The following is a 21,668-nucleotide window of genomic DNA, read 5'->3' on the forward strand; positions in this document are numbered from 1 at the left end:
AAACCCATACCATAACAAATTTCACACCAGTTCCGACTTATTTCTTCTATGAGGAATTCTTCTCTGTTTGCAACGTATTTTCTGCTCTCACTTTTGCTCGTGTTTCACGTATCGAAACTGTTTGCAGTTTCGATTCCATTCCTGTGCGGTGTACCGACATGTTCAATTAAGCAGATTGCACGTAATAATTGCGAAACGTATAACCTAATTCGCAGTGTGCAGGGTATTCCGCAGAGTTCGCTTTTCCATTTTCAAGGTACACAGCAACGCGATCATTGAAACGAAATTACTTATTAATACATTTTTCTCGGTATCGTGGTAAATTTGTAGGTAACGCGCTACCTTGAGAAACTCCATTGACGTAACGCAATTTAATATATGTGTTTTCAATAACGGATCATACTTTCTAAACATTCTTTCGTACGATAGACATTCCACACACGGTTAGTCAGTTTTTACTTTGGTAATGCGTGCGGAATAAAGTGTTCGAGATCGCGGCTCGAAAAGTAGAACACTACGTGAGCCAGCTAATTAAATTTGAAAAGCAACACAGTGGATAGCTTAACATCGTAACGCGCGTAATCTGTAAATTCCTAACTGCATCGACATTCGTTTTACGAACGAATTGGATTTGCTCCGGGTATAAATTTAATATTAATATGCAATACAGGTAGCTTAATGAGTCATAAAGGAGCATAATAATCGATGCATGAGCGACATCGTCGGTCGGAAAAGTTGAAGAGATCAAAAGTAACGAAGAGTCGTGCATCACGGAGCGAACTTTTATTGCCAGCTCGGATTCGGATGTATAAATCTCTGGCAGCCATAAATCATCGAACGGTAGTGTGCAAAAGACAGAGATGGAAGCGCGTTTCTTTTTGCTCGTTGCTCATCGAAATCGCAAAAAATTAGATTCGATAGTAAGAAGATATCAGCGAATTTCCACGTCGTACGCGCTAACGACAAAATAAATTTCCTCGGTTCTAGAAATTTTTATACAGCAGATCGCTATCACCAACGTACGCGTCGTTTCTTGGATATATTGAGACATTAGGACGAGAGGAGTGGTTTTCTGATTGCGAGCCCGCGACGTTGGTAAATTTTCACCGTTGGAAAGTTACGATAATGGTAACTTTCAAATTATGATATTGCGATTCCGGGTAACTTTCGTATCGCGAAAATTACGATATCAACAAATCACTGGTTCGCGGAGCTACGGTGTATCGACAAATTACTCGGTCGGGGGATCACGATACCAACAAATTTCCACGTCGTCAGGTCGCGATAGTGACAAATTTTAGACCGTGAGAGCAAGCGATATCGATGATTTTCGGGTCGTGGGATCGCGACTACGAAACTGCAAATTTATCGTTGGATTAAAGACCCAAGGGATGTAATACACTTTCGTGATTGCGGTGCAAAGTGGTGGTTCGATTGAATTTCTCCTTTTTCGTTAAGGGGAACTCGCTTTCCTCGGGGATACGAAGTTTTTCGAACATGTAGCGGAACCTATGATCGTCACGACCACGTGTCGACCAAGTCGTGGCAAGGATGCCATGTCCCACGAACTATGCGTTCTCGTGAAAGCCGATACAACCCTACTCGCTACATGACTATCGAATTTCAATTTACGATATCATCGTTTAATTATTACGATCCGTTGGTAATATATATCTTATGTTATATGTCTTCCTTGTGATCTATTACCTTAAAACGTAGCCTTTTCTATCGAGGTTTCAAACACATTTGGAGACACGTTCGTTTAAACGCATCGATCCTCGCTTTCTGGTATAGAAGAGAATTTTTCAGCGTTGCCAACGAGAGACTGTGTGCGCGCCCTGTTGATGTAGCGAAGTTACAAAGAGAAGAGGAATTCAGGTGATCTGTCGTTTACGAAGGTTTTTCGCCGCGCTTTCTCGAGCTCTCGATCCATTTAATGGCCCGCCAACAGGATATAAGTTTGCCGTTTTAAGTTTTTTCAGAGATAAAGCAAACGACATTTATTTCCGCGTTTGTTTGCGTTCTGACTTCGTTGCTGATGAAATATACCGTGAAAATGGTAACGGGAATAAATCGGAAATAACATCAAAGGGTGACTAGAAAAATAACAAACATAATAAAAAGTATAAGTACGATATAAAGTACTTATGCGCGTTTATGTAAATACAGCTCATGTGCAGATACTTCTACGATAGAACATTTAGATACATCGTGTGTAGGATGTGAAACGTTTGGTCGAAGAACAGCTGCCGAAAAGCGTTCGAAGAATTCCGTCTGGATCGTCACAAAAAGCAAACGCATCGACAAGCGACTCAAACGATATATAATAGAACCGATGCGTCGAGAAGAGAAGATCGGAACAGCCGTAAATCGCTCGTGATGCATTTCCGCGTGCAAAGTGCTATCCTATTTGCCAATTCATATTCATGACGGCGTGCTTTCAATAATATCCGAATAATCTTGACGTTGGAATCGGACTCTATGCACGAACAATGGCACTTAACGAATATTCGCCATTTCACGCTTAGCCTTTGCGTATGCAAGCGCCGGCGCAGCTATTTTTATTTCGAGGGTTAATCACGAGAAAGCGAACGTTCTATCGTTAACGTTCTATTCTACTATTTTGTATGCCTCAAGCTGAGCAAACCGAAAGTATGTAAATTACTTTCGGTACCGCGCGCTTGATTAAGCGATCGGGCAACTGATAAAATGCTAGAAATCCATTTGATGGTGTTTAAGTTAAAATTAGTAACTAATGACTGTACATTTGTAACATTTGCGTAAATCGTAGCTTTTCATTTCATTTTCACAAATAATCACGAAATCGAGAATTTGTTACTAAATGTTAACAAATATTCTGACTATGTGCAAATACAGGTAACACGATTCTTCGAGCGGAAGAAAAAAATAAAAGCTGGAATGGTTCCAAAACCAAGGAAAAAAAAATACAGCAGGTCGTGGCAATTCTACCTGGAATCGCATCTAGCAGTTTGTTATCCCTGTTTTTTTTCTCTCTCTCTCTCTCTTTTTTCATTCCCCAGAAAACAGACAGACCGTGAAATAAAATTTCCGTGGTAATCTTCAAACTATTGACACGTTTGCGAACAAGCGTTCCCCGTGAACAAGGAAAGTTCTCCGGTGTTCTGATATCGATGTCGCGAACGAAACGTAAAAGCATTCGTGAAATTAAAATAAAAAGAGGAAAAGAATCGGCCGCGGAAAGTAACTTCGAATATAAGGAAAGGAAACTCCGTTCGAAACGAGAAAATGAAAATAATAGAAGAAGGAAAGACGTTGGCGAACGACGATCGATCCGAAAACTTTTTCTCCGATTCGAGAACGAAAATACCGAATCATTGAGAACGACATATCTCACGTGCTCATCTCTTCAAATTCGTGGTCTCGACGAACTACGTAACGATTTTACCGGATTAAGTTCCCTCTGCTAAGAGGATTAGCAGTTTAAATCAGTCGTTGAACCGTGTTCAACGGCAATTCGTGTCACAGTGCGGCAAACTTGTATTCTTTCCGCGAAATCACCGTGAGGACGCCGACTTTTGGGTACGTTCCACGCCATTTTAAGAAACTTCGGCTAAGACCCCCTCGTTTGATCATTTCCATGCAGATTACGATAGGGGGATAATGTTTATGCCTTTTATACTTATCCACTTAAGTTGCTCGTGGTTGACATAAATTTACCAGCGAATCGTTAATTATTAACTGCGATTTATGATTGGTCAACCGATTGATTATAACGATGGTAGAATTATTAAATTTCAAACGTCACTTATTATATTACGTTATATAGCAACTCGTTATGGGTAATGAACATTCGTAATTTTCAGTTTGATATATTTCTCACTGCTTTTGATATTTAATACCGTACATTACGCAATGCGGAATTATCAATTTTATTAGATATTTCATATTTTATTTCGTCCCGAATTACAAGAGTTTCACGCTTCGTTTAAAGGACCGCGAAAAATGTAGCTCCGTTACTCACAGTGGTTTCGAATAAGTACATCGGTGGAACCAAACGCGCATAAAAATGATATGCTGCTCCAATTCGTTCCACGAGAAATCGTTCGTTCGATTCACACAGCCGCTGGCTCATTTCTTTCGTCGAAAACACGTTAGATCAAGTTCGAATCAATTCCGTAGACTTTTATTCTTGGTGATATCCGAAAGCGAATTCATCGATTCGCCTATAAACTTCATAGTAACGTTTGATGTCGACTCAAATGGATCTATTCGATTCGAAGATGATATTCTTGTCGTAGCACAGATGGTAGAGTTTTGAACTGCTTTGCGATGCAAATAGTGATCCACGAATTGTTTACAGCGTGTCAAATACTTGTTTATCGTAAGATATTCTAAACTAGAGAACTATCGATATCTATGATGTATATTAGTGGCGGAACAAAACAATTTTTATATTTTCGAAAAATCCCCAATGTTCCAATTCTTAACCCTATGTCAAAAAAATAACATGTTGCAATTTGAATTAAAGTGGCCGTACAGTAAAAATTTGTCTGCAGCAAAGATGCAGCAAATAATTTTTATTCTCGAAATATTTCCAATATTTCGATTCGTGTGTCTGCAGATAGATAACAATTTTAGATGGCTGTGATCTGAATCGAAATTACTATCTTATCCACGGCGCTGGATAATCTTAGGGTGTCGCGAACATCCAAGAAGAAAGAATTCCAAGAAAAATTCTTGATATCGCGTCACTGCCGACTGCAGAAGATGAGAAGAGAACGAGACCACTCTCTCCCTGTACGCTTTATTTTCTTTCCACGGTGGAAGGTCATTGTCAGTGAATAAAAGGGAAACGGCTGCGAAGCAATCAAGGCGGCCATATAAATGGTAGCAGGAAGGAAGGAAAGGCAGGCTCGAAGGAATAATGAAAAAGAAAGTGAGAGGCAAGAAGAGAACCGACGGTCGACTGAATTCCAACATCGTCGTTCCTAGTAGAATGGCGATGCGTAGGACAAGGTGGTTTTTCTAAGGCCACGTTCACACGGAGCGGAACCTCCTTGTACCGTAGCGGTCGTTCTCACAGTTTTCAAAAAGGTCTCGAGCGTGGTTATAGTGTTGCCTTTGTTTTTATAATAATGTCGCGTCGGAGTTACCTCGCTAGATGCTTCAATTTTATTCTTGTTTTATTCTTGTTTTACTTCACCATTAGACGTTATTAATACTTTTAGGTGGAACGTCGTTAGAGAAATTGTCGAAGGGGGACTTCTGACACCGTAAGCTTAAATATTTGTTCTTAAAGCTTCGCTAAGAAAGAGTCTATTCGAAATGTTGTTACATATGTTGGACAAAGCTGAATTTTAAAGTGGGGCTGAAACTTCAAAATGTCTCACAGGGACGATAAAGTGTACCTGATTTTCATTCGGCCGTTTCTCATTCATGTCACGAGCTTTCATACGTAAGTTCGATTTGTAAGTTAAGTCAAATTAAAGTTACTGCTTTTCACGAATTAAATGGAACAAATCCGTTCAGTTGAAAAGGATTTAGATCGCAAAGAGATACGTTGGATCAGAGGTTTCCAACCTGCCTCTTTCTTCCCCTTTCTTTTTCTCTTCCGCTTTCCACTACATCGCGGTACCGTTATTCAAATTGGGCTAGAACAAATCGCCGAGAAAATTGCGCTAAATTTAAACTCGATCGAATTGAATTTACAAATCAACCTACGTAGAATTTTTGCGAGGACTGTTTTTTTGGCAAAAATCTCGCAAAATCCCGCCGTAGACGGTTAGTGCGTATGTTTTTGTCTGTCGCGTGTTTAAATGGAAACAATGGATTACGCGGTCGAATCGATAAAACAATGGGTCAGGGACTTGAAGCGAAAAGTGAACGATGTTCCAACAGAAAAACCTTTTCGACGAGCAAAGCGGTTCGTCTGAAAAGTAACCTAACGCTTCGTTGGTCGCGTTTGAAGGTTTCTCCTCTCTTTATTCCTCTGTTTTATTGTTTCGTCATGTTTCTTAATTATCGACCTGTTATGCGTCTCGAGATTGGTTGAGAATTGCTGTATTAAAGGGTGACACAAAAGCGCACTTGTTTCTCGTTTACAACTACAGGCATTAATCTCAATTCTTTGACCTCGACCTCGATGCAGACGATTTCAAGCAGCGAAAGAGGTCGGATGGTAGCTGCGGGGTTCAAATTATTCTCCATAGATTGAAATCCCTTTCTTTGCGGATCAACGATGTGCCAGAAGGAACAATCGCAAAGCCATCGAGGAAAGTTCATCGATGAGATAAACAGCTGCGAGCTTCGTGGATATTTGAATTCTTTGCTCCTGTTGGTATTCATACCGCGGAGTTCGAGCTTACAGTATTGCTGCGCTATCACGGAAATAATTGAGGAAATAATTCGAGACATGAGATCCTCGATACAGTCTTAAGGATGTTCGTAGTTGACGACACGATGCCTTCGATTATCAGGTCAGGAGATTTCAATAATGGAGAACTTCGAGTCGTGAAATGCCGATATCGACCTCTATCTGACACAGAATTCGACACTCATAACCACTGGATCGTGGAATCACTATATCAACAATTCCTGGGTCGTGAGATCGCGACTCTGACAGGTTTCAGGTCGTGATATATAAATCATGATATATAAAAAGAAACGTCCTGAATTTCAAGTTTTCGGATTGTTACATACGTAACCGGCTGTCTAATGGAATCCATGTCACGAGCCGTCGATATAGCTAACTCGTAAGTTGTGGAAGTCGATATTGTCAGCGAAGGATTGCACGAAACTCTGCCATCCACTATTTAAAGTCCTTGTACTGGATTTCGAGCCTGTGATCCAAATAGTATCAAGGTTCTGTGAAAATTTCGTCAGTATCGAACGATGCCTTTCGAAAGAAAACTACACCAATTTACCTATACTCTCCAACTGTATCGTGATTCTAGGATTTCCATCAAATTTTCAATTTTGTCTGTTCACAGATACACGTTATCTATCGCACGAAGGAACCAATCTTTCGGTCGAAGCTGTTGTTCGCAATTAAAAACAACACGAACGGCTATTATTGGTTTCAAACGAACGCTAGCGAACAACGAATAATAATGACCGATACGTGACTGACATGCTTTCGGGTCTGGATGCGCGTTGGCTAAGCTATTACGAAGGGAAGCGGAATACTAAGAGAAGAATCAATGGTTAAACCATGCGAGACGTACACGCGCGTACAATTTATCCGAACGATGCGGTCCTTTTCGTTGAATACAAACGAGGAACGAAGGTAGGTGGCACGCGCCCCGGACTTCTCTTCGCGATTATGCCAACGAAAACGTTTATACGCTCTGGCGTTTTTATCATACCGATCTACAATGTGTGTATACCGGCACGTATGTCTTTGAATCGGTTCCATCGTGTCGGTTATTTCTCTCGTTCGGCCAGGAAAATGCCGTCCACGATAAATGCATGCGTCGATGCAAAGATGTAACACGAACCACAAGGAAACTTTTATCCTTGCCTTTCTTCGGGATCCAAACCTGTATCGGAGTAATCGTTTCAATCTATCTCTCCGCTGACTTCAATGCATACGAAAGAAGAGGGTGTGCGATCGTGAACGACGTTCAAACCCGCTTATTCGAACGTCGGGAACGCTTTCTTTCGAAGGAAATTGTCTGCTTCTTATATTATGGACATGCTGTTTTCTTTCGTATAGGTACAATGATATTCGAGCGTGGCTGCGATTTCGTTTGAACGATCGATACCGATACCGACATCGGTATTGGCGCAATCGCGTGACTCCATGTCTGACATTAAATTAATTACAAGACAATCGATTATTTTCTTCGATGCAAGAGTAAGAGAAGAACGGACAGGACACAATGTTACGCGTCCAGCACGGTTGCGTGTAAGCATGTCGTATCGGCAGGCAGCTGCTGTCCAACTACCGACAGCGCATCTCTCTGGACCGGTTTCTGCAACGCGGAGAACCACGAGAAACCACTACGCATAAAGAGAGGCGGCGTTTATCGGCTATCAAGATTTATGCTAATTTCACGATACCCCCCCTGTACAGCAGGCAATGATGCATTGCGCGTCTGTTTTGCGACAACGGAATCTCGCGATCACCACGGGGAACGTGGCAATTTAGCCAGGGCCACGTTCGCTTCGGAGAAGTTTATCATTTTGGATGGTGTAGAGATTTAAGGACCGTGTAATTACCGACACTGTTTCTTCCTTTTTTTGATTCGAGTCGATACAGCTTGAAAATCTTATGGGATCCGTCAAATACACGCGATGATAATAAGAAGTTTCCAGATGGGGTGAGAATATTTACTCAGCACGAGGTATATTGCACGCGTGAGAGATCCTTTCACGAGAAGGAGCTGTTAACTGCCCTACTCGTCCAACTTTTTCAGAGTCTTGAGAGTGACAGTGGAAAGAGGGTGAACTTACTCCCTTGGAAACATGTGGTACGCGTGCCTATGTCCTTATTAAAGGAACCATAATGCCGGATGTCTACGAAGAGATTGAACGTTCCGGAACAAATCACGTTAGAACGGTTCTCATTCGTAGCGTTTGCCATCTTTCTGCTGTATGTATTTATATCGTATACGATCCGATTAATTCTGTGAAATGTCACGGTTTATCACACGATTTATTATTTAATATTCGTCGATTGAGAGAAGCGGTCCAATCGGTTTTACCGAAGCTTATTTACGTTATTAAATTGCTTCAGGTGGAATATACGAAGCCCAGCCGTGTTTAAAACACGAACTATGGAGAAGTATTGTATATTATTTTGAAAGGAAATATGTCTTTCGGAGTATATATACATAGGACGGCAGCTGGTATGCAACTTAAATCCGCTGCATCTGGACCGGTTTCAGGCAGCCAGGCAGCTAGGCAAGGATGAACGACTTTGTGGAAAGAGGGTGCTTTTATTCTACGAAAGGAAATATATGGCACGTGAGTCGTGTGCCACCAGTCTAAACGTGAGTGGGTGTACTATTTCTGTACATGCGCAAATAGATGCGTTGCATGCCAGTAGCTCTCATTCAAGTTTTTTCTTCATACGAAAGACATTTTTTCTTTTATCATACTTTGACGACTAAAATGATCTTTGTCGATAAATTAAAATTATTAAAAGGAACCGCTATAGAAACACTGAAATAACTCTCTTTCTTAACCACGGTGTTCTTATAAGTCTTATAAGTGCCACACTGAGTCTATAGAAGCTGCTGTTCGCGTGACATTTTGCCTTTCGTAAAAATACACATAGCAACCGTATAATACCTCCATTTAGGTAAGGTTACAATGCTATAAAACAAGGAAACGCGAGTAAATATCACAGCAACTTCTGTATATCGAAGTTAACTTCCTCTATTTGCCGGGTAAATTTTTGGGTAGATAACCAGAGTATGGTTTCTAAGACAGCCGTTGGTCGGTACCTACTTTGTTGGCAGATATCAAATCGCCTAAACGAAGGAAGAAGCCGAATGGTGGCGCACAGCTGTCGCGTGCCTCGTATGAACATCTGCTTCTACCTGCGTCTTCTGACTCCCCCAGGCCATTCCTTCTTTTTGCCCGCACTTTGTATTATTATTTCGCGGTACCATCTACGATTTTTCCTCGTGGCCGACGGCGTTCGTGAACATTCACCACCTGCCGTCACACAGTGGAATTTTATACGGTCGCAAGGTGAAATTCTATAAACCGTAGAGGGCCGTTTATCACACACAGGCTTCTTCTTGTACTTTGGTTTTTCTCTTGAAAATAAGATTCGTATATATTTTTCGCGCGACGTCCGACGAACTCACTTAAGAATCCATGATTCACCGGCCGATTTCTTCGATCGCGGTACGAGTCGATAACGTAACCGATTAGAAGTACAACGTGTCGAGAAAATATGTTCCGAACGAGCAGAGAACCATTTCTGTTCCTGGCAAGTTCGTTATCGTCGCGAGATTGGAGGCTAAATCGAGGTATTCGTTTAGGGAATTTCGATAACGTTCGCTCTCTGATCACGTCACGATAGTATCGATTCGGGTTATCTAACAAGGCCAGTGAACTTCCTTGACCATTACGGAGGACACCGCGTATCGATTCCCGTCCCTATGCTTCGGATCTTCTAATATACGATAATGTTATCGTAGGCCAAGAATCGATTCTTTGGTCAAAACCTAAGGAATATTATTTCCTCGGCTTGGAATCGGGGACGATCGAACGTCTTCCGTGAGATAATGTAATATCCCGATGAACGGATAACGTAATTTTACATTGCATAATTTGTAAATATTTGTTTCTACTGGTTGGTTTGTCGCGTAACGGACGCGTAACGAGAAAAACGGCTTTCGAAAAGCCGCTTTTAATGAATCAGATTGCATACGGGTGACTATTAAACGAAACTGCGCATTCTGGAGTTGGATAGCATGGCTTTTGTGCTTCAGACAGTTTACGAGAACCATAGTGGTAGCACTGGCAGACACGATACCGAAACAATTAGTCGAATAATTGTTTTGTAGGACACAAAATTCACGATGAAATTTCTCAAATGTTCCCATAAATTATTTGTAAAATATGCTTCGCATTAACCCAATTTAATGAATTCAATGTGATTTATCACAAAGACGAGGCATGGTTAATAATCCCCTGAAATTCAATTAAATGTTTTGTCGCTTTCATACCGATGCCTCGAAATATCGTCCGCATAAACAAAATAGATCGACTAACCATTTGGTAGATTAAACAATTAAGAGTTCTACGAAATGCTGTATCAACGTTCAAATTGACAACTGCTAAGAATCGAAATGATTAATTCAACCAGATTAATTTCGGATTGTTTCATCGTGTTTCATTCTATATACGTCTGACTATAAATTTTAAAATTTTGGTTACTTCTCGTACATTAATTATATTCAACAAAACGACTGTGTACGTTTTCAATCCATTGACTCTTCCTCTTCTCTATTACACGTACTCACGACTAACAGAATATTACACGGACCATTAAAATTATTTTATTCCATTAAACGTCATCCGGGCCATAAAAATCTGTATTTTTCATAGCGGAAGAATTCATCAGCTGATTACTTCAATGACACGTTTTTAACGACAACGCGGTCAAACTAGCATCCGAAGGAGAGACCAGATTTTTACATCATCTTAACTATAGTCTCATGTCACCGTATACGGTTACATCAACGTATTAAGCTCGCGGGCTTGTTACGAAGCGCGGTTGCAATTTAGGAAATTTAATGATTCTTAATAAGCGCTTCGAAACATTTCAAGAACACTGTCTTGATTATGTTCGGTGCCTATTACCTTCGAGTATTTCAGCATCGTTAGCTATTAATCCACGCACGAAACAGTTGCTTTTCTTACGATACAAGAAAAATGCAGGAAAGAAAGATGATAGCGTTACGAAGTACAAACAACATTGCATTGGTCGAAACCGTGTTTCATGCAATCGTGATTATGTCGCCAGGCAACAATTTTCTTCTGTGCACGCTATACATCCGTCACTCTACCAAACGTACATCAACGTGTATCTCAATCAAACTTCAGGAGTCGCTAATTTGTTTGCAAGTCGGTGTCATGCAGTATCGTCGATGCAATCAGGGTGCAGGTAATCGCGACGAAATCTATTTGCACTGATTTCGAGCTTCAACGTTCGAGACCACTTTCGACAAATTGGATCGGTGTCACAGAAACGACGTAAGTATTATGTTACATCGAAAGTATCTAATTGGAAGAAAGATAGCGACGGAACATTTCCTGACTTGTACAAGATCTTTAGAGAAAAATATATGTATGCAGCTAATTGGGGTGAAGAGACGAAAGGTGCACTTCACGGTCTGACGATCAAGCGGAACTTCGCCGATGGTCTGGGTAATTAAGAAAACGATAAGCGCGATTTTCGAAATTAATAAGCTTTAAAACACTCTCTAACAAGAGGGTAATTAATTTGTAATACAAGCGAATATTTTCGCGTTACCGCTCTTTCAACGTAATTCTTGCGATTATCACGACCGAAACATAGAGCAAGTCCGATTTATGTTTTAATTGGTACTCGATGAAGAGATTGTTTGTATCTGACGAAGCGATGCTAATATGCCTTCCACTGATAATATCAATTAAATTCATGCATTATTTCATCAAACGGAAATGTTTACCTCGAAGTTATCAAGATTCGTCGAATCTTAGATTATATACATTACACTTTCGAACGAATTTCCTGCACTTCATTCGAGGAGTCGCGTGCCCGTCATACGCAACAAAAAGTTCTCCCACGTACAGTTGCGTGAGTTTACTTCGGCTTGACGACGAGGCCGCAATAACTCGGAGGCAGCGCAAGTGCGTTGACTGGCGTAGTTCGAATTGCATTTGCATGGCTAATTCGTCGTAAGAGGGAAATGGCACCGTCGACATTATCAGGAAGTCGTACGAACAAAACGTTGCATACAGATGATCGGTCCTCCGCTGCCCTTATTTGCTCTCGAGTCACTATAGCAAAGAACCTACGCTATTTGCAATTGCATGTTCGTATACGAAAGTTATAAATGAAAAATTTCTGTGCACCTGTTGTAGATTCGTGAAATATATTACATTATGGTATATATATATTAATGATAATTTTCCATCGCGATTAGAATTGGTCAGATAAGCAAATTAGCAATGACTCTAATGCAAAAAGAATCTTCGACGAATAAATGATACAAAACATAACATCTAAAAGCAAGGTATTCAAATTCTTGTCCATGGCTTCATTGCAGAGATGAATACAATCTTCTAGCGTAGAATTTCCGTAAAATTACAGATCGCGAACGCATTAATGTTACATTTATTTCACTTCTATGGTTCCAAACTTCAAAACGATGTTTCTGTTAATATACCGCATATACCGTATTGAACTGACTTTCGGAAAGGATCGCGTAATTATCTAGGAGCAAACATTACGAGCTGAATCAGCTCGTTCAAGGTTTGGCCAAGTTTGAAATGTATCTGTAAGCGTACATACCGAGGCTATTTGGAAACGAATTTTCCAGCCCAGAAACGACAGGAAAACGAGTTAAATGCGACACTCGGAGAAAACGGGGCAGCCAGTTTCACGGTATTTCCGGCATCAACTCGAATTTCAGGCCAGCCTGCTTCTGCATTTTCATTCCCATTAATTCTGCCGTGCGAATTTCCGGGATAGTTTAATATCAGAAGCGAAACGACTGTTTCGAGTGTTATTGTCCACACGCCGGAGAGTAATTCAGAGACTCGCACGTTTCGTAGACTCAAGCCAACCCTTCCTGGTTCTTCGTTTGGGGTTAGGTTTTCTCACTCCTTCCTACTCTCGTGTTTCGCGCAGCTTTCCCGAATTCGACCGACCAGCTTTTGAAAAATTGTTCGTATTTCCTCTACCTACCCATATACCCCTGTAAGGTCGTGTCCAACTTTGTGGTTTTTCTACTAAATTAAAACTTGTAATTGAATTACCGTTTCATCTTTGAGAAAAATATTTATTACAAGCGAATCGATCGTTATAGGAACGAAGTTCTTAATTAAAAATTCATCGTAGATATGGAGACCCGTATTTTGTTTGGGAGGAACTTGCTAGATTACTGTTAAAGCTATGTGATCGTGTAACTTGGTTTCGCAATATACAATACTGACAAGAAAAAACGCATTTGAAATGTGTGGATAAAGTAATTGAGAAATATGATTACCATAGTAATAAACGATTTTTTAGAAGTACAAACAGATAGGTGAAAAGTTCAACGAACAATTTTCCATTCTCCGCGTAAACTTCGAATTAATCACGTATCCGATAATAAACCATAATTATAATCTTAGTAGCCTCGAAATAAAAGCAAGTGATAAAATTACACGAGGCAATATTACCTTTTTTTCACTGGGCTCGTTAAGTATTCATAGAGCGATCTTTTGAACTTTCACTAGCAGCGAAACGAGACTTGGCTTACTATTTTTGTCACCTACATGACTAGAGATTAATCTATCTCGCTCTTAAATTACGTCCACAAAAACTGTACGAACCGGTGCACGAGGTTACAAAGCGATCGGCGTACCCGTGGCAATTAATATCGCATTTGAAACGCCGCACCTCTCAGCGCCGGGCCAATTTCTTCCACGTTCACGCATTGACTTGTGAGATTAACCGGGGTTCGAGATGGTAATCAAATTTTCCGGCTCGCTGTAAATTTACCTTCGCTAAAAGGATGTTATTCAACCATTTACTGGGCATAAACCGCGATTCCCGTGCGCATCAACTTGCGACTCATCCGCGAGTGTATACCGCACAGAAATTATGGGTTGTGTTGCAATCTTGGTCGCTTCGACATTGCCCCCGGTAATACGATTATGCCATCGCAGTTGGCCGGCATTCGCGTATCATTTCCATTCGATTTTCCTGGCAATTATGTTTTCAAACGATCGATCGTGACATCTAATGATGATACGGATCGCGGCTCGTTATACAAAAGAGCTACCTTTGACGCCGGGCGGTTTAGTCACAGCAGGCACAACCTCTCCTCGAACGATCAGTTGCGAGTGTACAACTAGGCTAACGATCCAACCGGACTACGTTCAATTGCGCCGTAAATACAGAACCAGAGAATACATTCCGCCTTCCATGCAATTATCCGTATTAAGCAACGGTTAGAAGCCAGTTCGTTTTACGCGAGGAGATTCGTTAAGAATCGTTAATTCTACGTAATTAAATTATCAGCCCGTCGTCGTGACCGACTGATACGTAACTAGAGATTCGCGAGGCCGTATTCAGAGGAATGATTTCGAGTTTCGAAGAAATTAATTACCATTTAATTTCCAGCAGTATAATGATTAATGCCTTTCATCTTCGTGCACTCACAGGCTCGTCTTTTCGGAATTAGTTTCGTTCGGTATAAAAGTTATCGATATTTAATGTCACCTCGTCGTCTTCTTCCAGTCGGTACTCTTTTCGCTAAATACCCGTTGCATAAGGAGGTTCAGATTCTATTCCGTTTCGCGGCGCGCTATTAATTTTACGTCCATATTTAGCTCTTATATATTTCCTGTGCAGGCATTCAAGAACGACTTCGGCCACATAATTGACGAGAACGATCGAATCCTGGTCTGCAGCGGTCGGGGAATTCGGGGCGAACGAAAATCCTACGTGGTAATGCACGTAGCCTCGAGTGTACAATTCAAATCAATTGGGCCGTAATTGCGGTCGCACTGGCGGAATATCTACCTCTCTTCCACCGTAAAGTGTACCGAGAAATGTGGAATTCTCAGAATTTTGCCATGATCCGTTTCAATGTTTGCGAACAACGTTTTTCTGTCATGTGATTATTCGTACACTTACATCGCACCTACTTATTTACCATTCCGTTTTGCATTCCTCTTACATTCTTCCCACCTATAAGTATAGTAATATATTATCACCAACCTGTTAGAAAGTACGATTCGGCTCTATAAAAACTTATTTTTTCCCCGTTCAATGGTACCTGTTCAACAAACAGCAAATGATAGTCGTAACTATTAAAGTGGTCAAAGTAATCATTAAATAGCTACTTTCGATACGAGAATGAGTCGATAATCGCAAATTAACCTTATTATACCCTCCGCGTATAAAGATTACGAAATTGACGGTCTTAAGTACTGCAAGAAACGCTTCGCTTAATTTGGATCATCGAGTACTACGTGTCTACCATGTTCGTAACCCCTTATCACACGGAATGCGTCAGCAAAAACGTGCATTAGAAATATGTCCGATAATAAGCGAGTAAACACTCATTTTAAAGGAATTAGTTCGATCATAGGTTTCTCTAATACTCATAAAGTCTTGGGCGTTATAGTTGCTTACGTATGTAGGCACGCACGCATTTATAAATATGTACAAAATGAATATCGATTAACCATGCCCATGGTTAATCAAACGGTAATAAAGATAATAAACGAAAGCATAGTAATTGCGCATAGTCCAACTTTGTTGTATGTCGGTTAGTAAAACAATCTTTGTTTTATGTAGGTAATATACATGTTACCACCGTTAGTATACCGGCTTACGAACCGGCTTTCAAATAGACACTGAATTCCGTTAAAAACTTCTACGTCCATATCGTATGTGTTATATAAAACACTTTGAAATTTCATTGAGACTGTAAGAAGACGCGACTACCATGATAATATTGGTAAACATTGAAACCAATCTGAAAATGTATATAAAAGTTACAAGGTACGATATTTATCATAAACGTATACTCAGGCTAAAATAAGGTTCATATAACACGAATGATCATTTTAACTATATAGTAAACGTTAAATATGATCGTACTGAAGATGAAGGTTTAATAATATATAATCGATTGTATATAACAATTCAATTTTGCAATTCAATTCCACTCCATATGATTTTGCCAATTTTGAGATTTTTGGTATAGTTCCTTTAAAATTGTCGGGTAATCCAAGCAATTTCGAGGTTTATTTCGTTCGAAAGCATCTTGAGATTTGTATTTATCGCATTTTTACGTGTAAAAGTTTCCTTTTATGTTGTTGTATTTCTTTCTGATGTGCTTGCACTATTTATAATATTACTATATTTCTTTTTTAATTAATTAATTAATTATCATAGACATTTTATTTTATTTTCTCTTAGACTTCCTTTTCGGAATTTTCTCTGGAATATCCCATCTGTTACTCCAAATATAGGAAGTTCCCAAGTCTCGATATCATACGATCTAATGAAAGGAAGCTCGTAGGGATGATAACTTCCTCAAGTAATTCAGATCGACACAGATCACGGAAGTAATAATAGGAATCGGAAGGGATCCTCCAGAAACGACCAAGGTAATTGAAGCAATCGTTAGATAGGTACGATTTTGGAGAACTTGGCCACTGATTGACCAGATGGTGGACGCCGTTTATGGTAAGTAATTAACCCAGGGGTAATTGGTAGTCGATAGCAAATTCAATCTCTTTGGTAATATATGTTGATAGAGATTGAAGGTATGGAAATTAATTATAATTCCTATGAAAATTGTCAGCATTAAACACTCTCTTTTATGAGTCTCGACTATTAATATTTAAATCTGTGGATCTGTTTGGCACAAGAGATCTACGGCAACGTTTCACTCCAGTTAATTATTTTGTAATAATACACCGTATTCCTTAACACTCTTGTGCACATATACAAATTCTGAGAAACGACTAAAAAGATATTTGTGTCTCACTACAGCGTAGATATATATATCATAGCATAATGCAGTAATTCTCTGTGCGTGTTTTAATAAAAATGGAGCTTGTAGTCATTGTCTCTTTTTTCCTATTCCAGTGGACTGCCGAAAAAACGAATGTCACAATCGATCAAAGTGTCAATAACGTATATTAGTAGACATATACATGGAAATACAATTCTAACGTTGCGACCACAACACATCCAAACGTGGGCGCCATAACATCAATCAGTGCCGTTACTTGATGCTTTAATTTAGCACATCGCTATACGATGAAGTCTATTATACCAGTCTCTAAATATAGGAAGAGATACATGAATGTTTCGCGTGCAAGGTTAACGTGAAATTGTCGATCATTCCGCTGGCACATGCAAAACTGGATGTCTGAAATACCAGAAATCCGATTTCTCAAGGCGGTGTTCGGATACGTCGGGTTTGCTGGTAAACTTATTAACTGCTGCATCGCGGCCTGGAACACAGGTTATTAAGCACCGGCAGTAATTAACTTAATTACTTTCCGGCCGTTGCATTAGCGGCGGCGCGGCTACAGTCGGCTTGGCCAATCACCAGATGCAAATCAGTCGAGTTTACGAATTAATGAAATACAACGGACCAACGAGTCGCTGCTCGATCAAGATGATGTGAAAATCCCAATGTAAAATTCTCTCGCCGCCCGGACAATTTTCACACGGACACCAGTAGGAATAAATAAATTTTCCGCGGCTTATTTATCGAATGATTTATTCCACGTACAAGTTCTTCGAATTAGAGAAGGGATCGTTTAGTTTTCTATTTTGACGAAAGTTCCCTTTCATATAACAGCACCATATGCATGTTTTCTTGGAAGAGAAAGTACAGCACGAGTAACAAGTATTCGTAGAATTCCTATTTTTATTTCGTTTTGTCAAATAAGTTTGCCATCATCCTGTACGATCAAATGTTAAACGCTGGCTGATAATTTATATCCAATGGTTGCCAGCTGTGGCTTCGATGGCTGTTAAACAGCGTTTCGTCATATTGTGTGAACGCGTGTCTATTATTCGCCGTTTCCTTATAGGCTATCCATCAAGTCGAGAAGGAAGAAACGTTTTCGGATGTTTGGTATTGCCTAAGAAACGCTATTATGAAGCTAATGAAGCCTTATTCTACGTAATATGCCATTTCGGAGGTATTTAAGGCATTGAAATAATCTTCGTATATTTATAATCTACATATGTATATACATTCGTGTTCTTATATGCAATTTTATTCTTGTGTAAATTCCAAATGATCAGTCGCATATGTCACGTTCCTTTCTATTTTCCCATGTTTAAGAGTGTGATAAAAGAACTTGTTTAAAAAGAAATAAAAAAGATAATAAATGGAAAAGGTTCGTACATCGATTTGAAAATAAACGATCGCCTTACTGGATGAGACACACATTATATTTCGTAATGTCAGTTGGCTAACGAACGGCATTCAATGGAAACCCGGCAAACATTTCCGTTGCATCGAACGCGAAGCCGACTCGTTTCAACGTGCAATCCGCGGAGGCACTCGATGCAACGTGAATAGTGGCGCGTGTACCAAGTGCCGCGTTAGAATTAATATGCCAGCGTTTCGTTTCAAGGGGGAAAATAAAAGAGGAAATAAATTCTGAACACCGATACTCTTTTTTCCCTCTTTTTTCACACACTTTCTCGGAAACAGTGTTTCATTATGCATGAAAAACTGATAGTCGATTGCTTTCCAGGAATTTAAATACACATCATATTTCTCACGTCCGCCTATAACGAACCAACCACGAGAACGTTGAATAGGTTTCTAATTAAAGTCAAATAAAAAATAACGCTTAAGACGTTTGGAAATGAAATTCTCTGCGCTCAATCGAACGTAATAACGTGGCAATCTCGTCGCTTTGCATACGAATTTATTTCCCTACCATTTTATCGGAACAATCTGTTCCGATACAAACCAATCTAGCTAGCACGCTGTTGGCGTAATCGGGCAGAAACACGAATCCAATCTTAGACCGTTTCGACGACTGTCGTTCAATAATGTAAACGCTGGTCTCTCCAAAACGTAGCACCACGTGCGATACCATGGAGATGTCTCCTCAGGAGCTGACTTATGTATCAAAGGTTCGTTTGCCTATTCAACTCCATTCATTTCGAATTACACGGTGATGTCAGGCACGTGAATTTACCGATGGCGGTATCCCCACACGATCCGTGTCCGGTATGTTGAACAAGCAGCCTCGTGCACGTACGTACTTACGAAGGGGAGAGCCCTAACGAGTGTCGCAGAAAGGAAAAGAGAGAGGAATGATCAAGGCCACCGAGAGAGAAGTGAAAATTTTGCTTTTACATCAAAGCGAGCATCGGTCGAGTGTACGTACACCAATTGAGGCGTGCACGTCAAAGACACTGTGCTGTTATTCGCATTCTATTCAAGCTTAATGCCTCGTGCGTAATTGCTCGCGACGAATCTTTTGTGCATGCACGGTTTAAAGGCCCAACGACCCCTCCCCCCTCGAACTTATAGGTACGCACGAAAGTCGTGCTGCTCGGTAATGAAGCTCTTGTGCCGCATAATGAATGGTGTTACGTAAAAACCACTTATTTCGCGTGCACAAATCAACAAAGAATTTCGTCCCGATGGTTTCGATCCTTCACGACTTTCGGATCTCGTCTCGTTGGTACCTCGTCGATCGGTCTGACGACGCGTACACGTCGTTTACGCGATGGGGTTCGATAAACATCGACTTTCACCGGACCCTGATAATGACTAGTTATATCCCGGATGGTCGATAGTTCATTTGAATAGCGAAGTATTGCTTTATAAATAATTGCCTGCTCGATAAAGTTCTGCTCCTATGAGTTTCGGTTTTTAAATTTTTCTTTCATCTTTCATACGGATTAGATGCGATCTATGGACTGTACAAGCTTTGCTCGGAAAACGAAAAAAATTTTTTCACGAGATATTAACAGCTGAATAATAGTCTGTCGTGCGTGAAGATGATAAGGAATTATAAAAAACTTTGGGACACGCTCCCACGAGATGGAAAGTACTTATAAGCAAATTATTTGCAAGGTTAGGGTTCGCGTGACTCTCGATTTGTGAGATAACGCGTGAAGGTTCAATCACGAAACATGCCTGCGTACACGTTAGCATACGCGTGATGTGCACACATGCACGGCGTGTTAATAATTTAAATTACCACATGTCGTGTAACGGGAAGTTGAATATTTAAACTCATCCAGCTCGCCGATATATTTATTTAATTAAACAGAGAGTTTATCAGGATTGAAAATTGTTCAAATGCTTTACACATTACAAAATTGTTAGATTTCATTATCCAATTATTTCAAGTTAGAATATACCATTTACTCGATCTCGATGACGAATGCAAGAGGCGCATTCGTGAATTAGCAAACAGTTCTCTTTCTTGAAGAAACAAACACCCGTACGTATCCACCGAAGATTAAAGACATTTTACGATGCTAACGGGATAAAATTCATCCTCGATATAACTCCATTTCATGAGCATTTTATTAAGCAGAAATCAAACGACGATATCCCGGGCGAAGACTCGCAAGACCTCCTGGGGCAAACCAATATTTTACTAATGAGTAACGATGACAGAATTAATTTCGAATTAATTTGAGGTTCGCTGGACGTTTACCGCGATTATTACTGGCTTTTGTTTGACCCTCAATCAACATAATAGCAGAATAATAAATCTCGAAGTTCTGTGTGACCCAATCTCATGATTCGTTTTGTCCGTATGCAGGAGTAAAAGGTTAAACGTGAGGCAGAGAAATGGGCGTGCATAAAACGACAAAAGGGATAAAAATTAAGATGGGACGCCGATGAAGTCTCGATGGAATTCGCTGACGCCCACGGGGCTTTGTATCGGAGGCCCACGTGCCCCTTTAAATAAAGGAGTGGGCTCGTTGCAAAACACTTCGATGTTGGTATTCGTATCATATTTTAGAAATACATCCTCATCTTTGACTAGATGCTACCAATTTTGCTAATTGAGCTTTAGGTTGATAGTGGATGCACATACATATATATATGTCAAGTATATTTTTTTAACGTGTTAACTAGGGTAGTTCTGTAGAGGATGAGGTAGTTCAAATATCGATATAATATTCTAAGTGTCGTGAGCACTTTATTTGTAATGCCTTGATACAAAGCACGAGTCCTGGTCTAATATTAATCGTGATAAATACGCGCGTGTGTCGAGAAACTTCGTATACACTTTGATGCGTTGATATCTTCGATTGCTAAACTCTCTCGCTCGTCAATTCGCTCGTTTATTTATATCGGTCGGGGGACAGTCGGAAAATTTGAACTCGACTGCGTTTGACGGTTGAAAGTAACGGCGACATTGTTTTGCCTCGGAGTTTGATTATTAATACAATATGTGTGTGTCCTACGATATTGATGCTCCGAGGCAAAACAACAATAAGATTTGAA

The 21,668-nt window shown here is 40.2% G+C and overlaps 1 protein-coding gene across 9 annotated transcripts in view; it reads right to left on the reverse strand.

The window, feature by feature from the left end:
• Positions 1-21,668, reverse strand: part of LOC117208292 (serine-rich adhesin for platelets) — a 134,720-nt gene that overhangs the window by 31,002 nt on the left and 82,050 nt on the right. The window lies entirely within an intron of this gene.

This window comes from Bombus bifarius, unplaced genomic scaffold (genome assembly GCF_011952205.1).
Source record: "Bombus bifarius isolate JDL3187 unplaced genomic scaffold, Bbif_JDL3187 scf7180000008058, whole genome shotgun sequence".
Taxonomy (NCBI): Eukaryota; Metazoa; Arthropoda; class Insecta; order Hymenoptera; family Apidae; genus Bombus; species Bombus bifarius.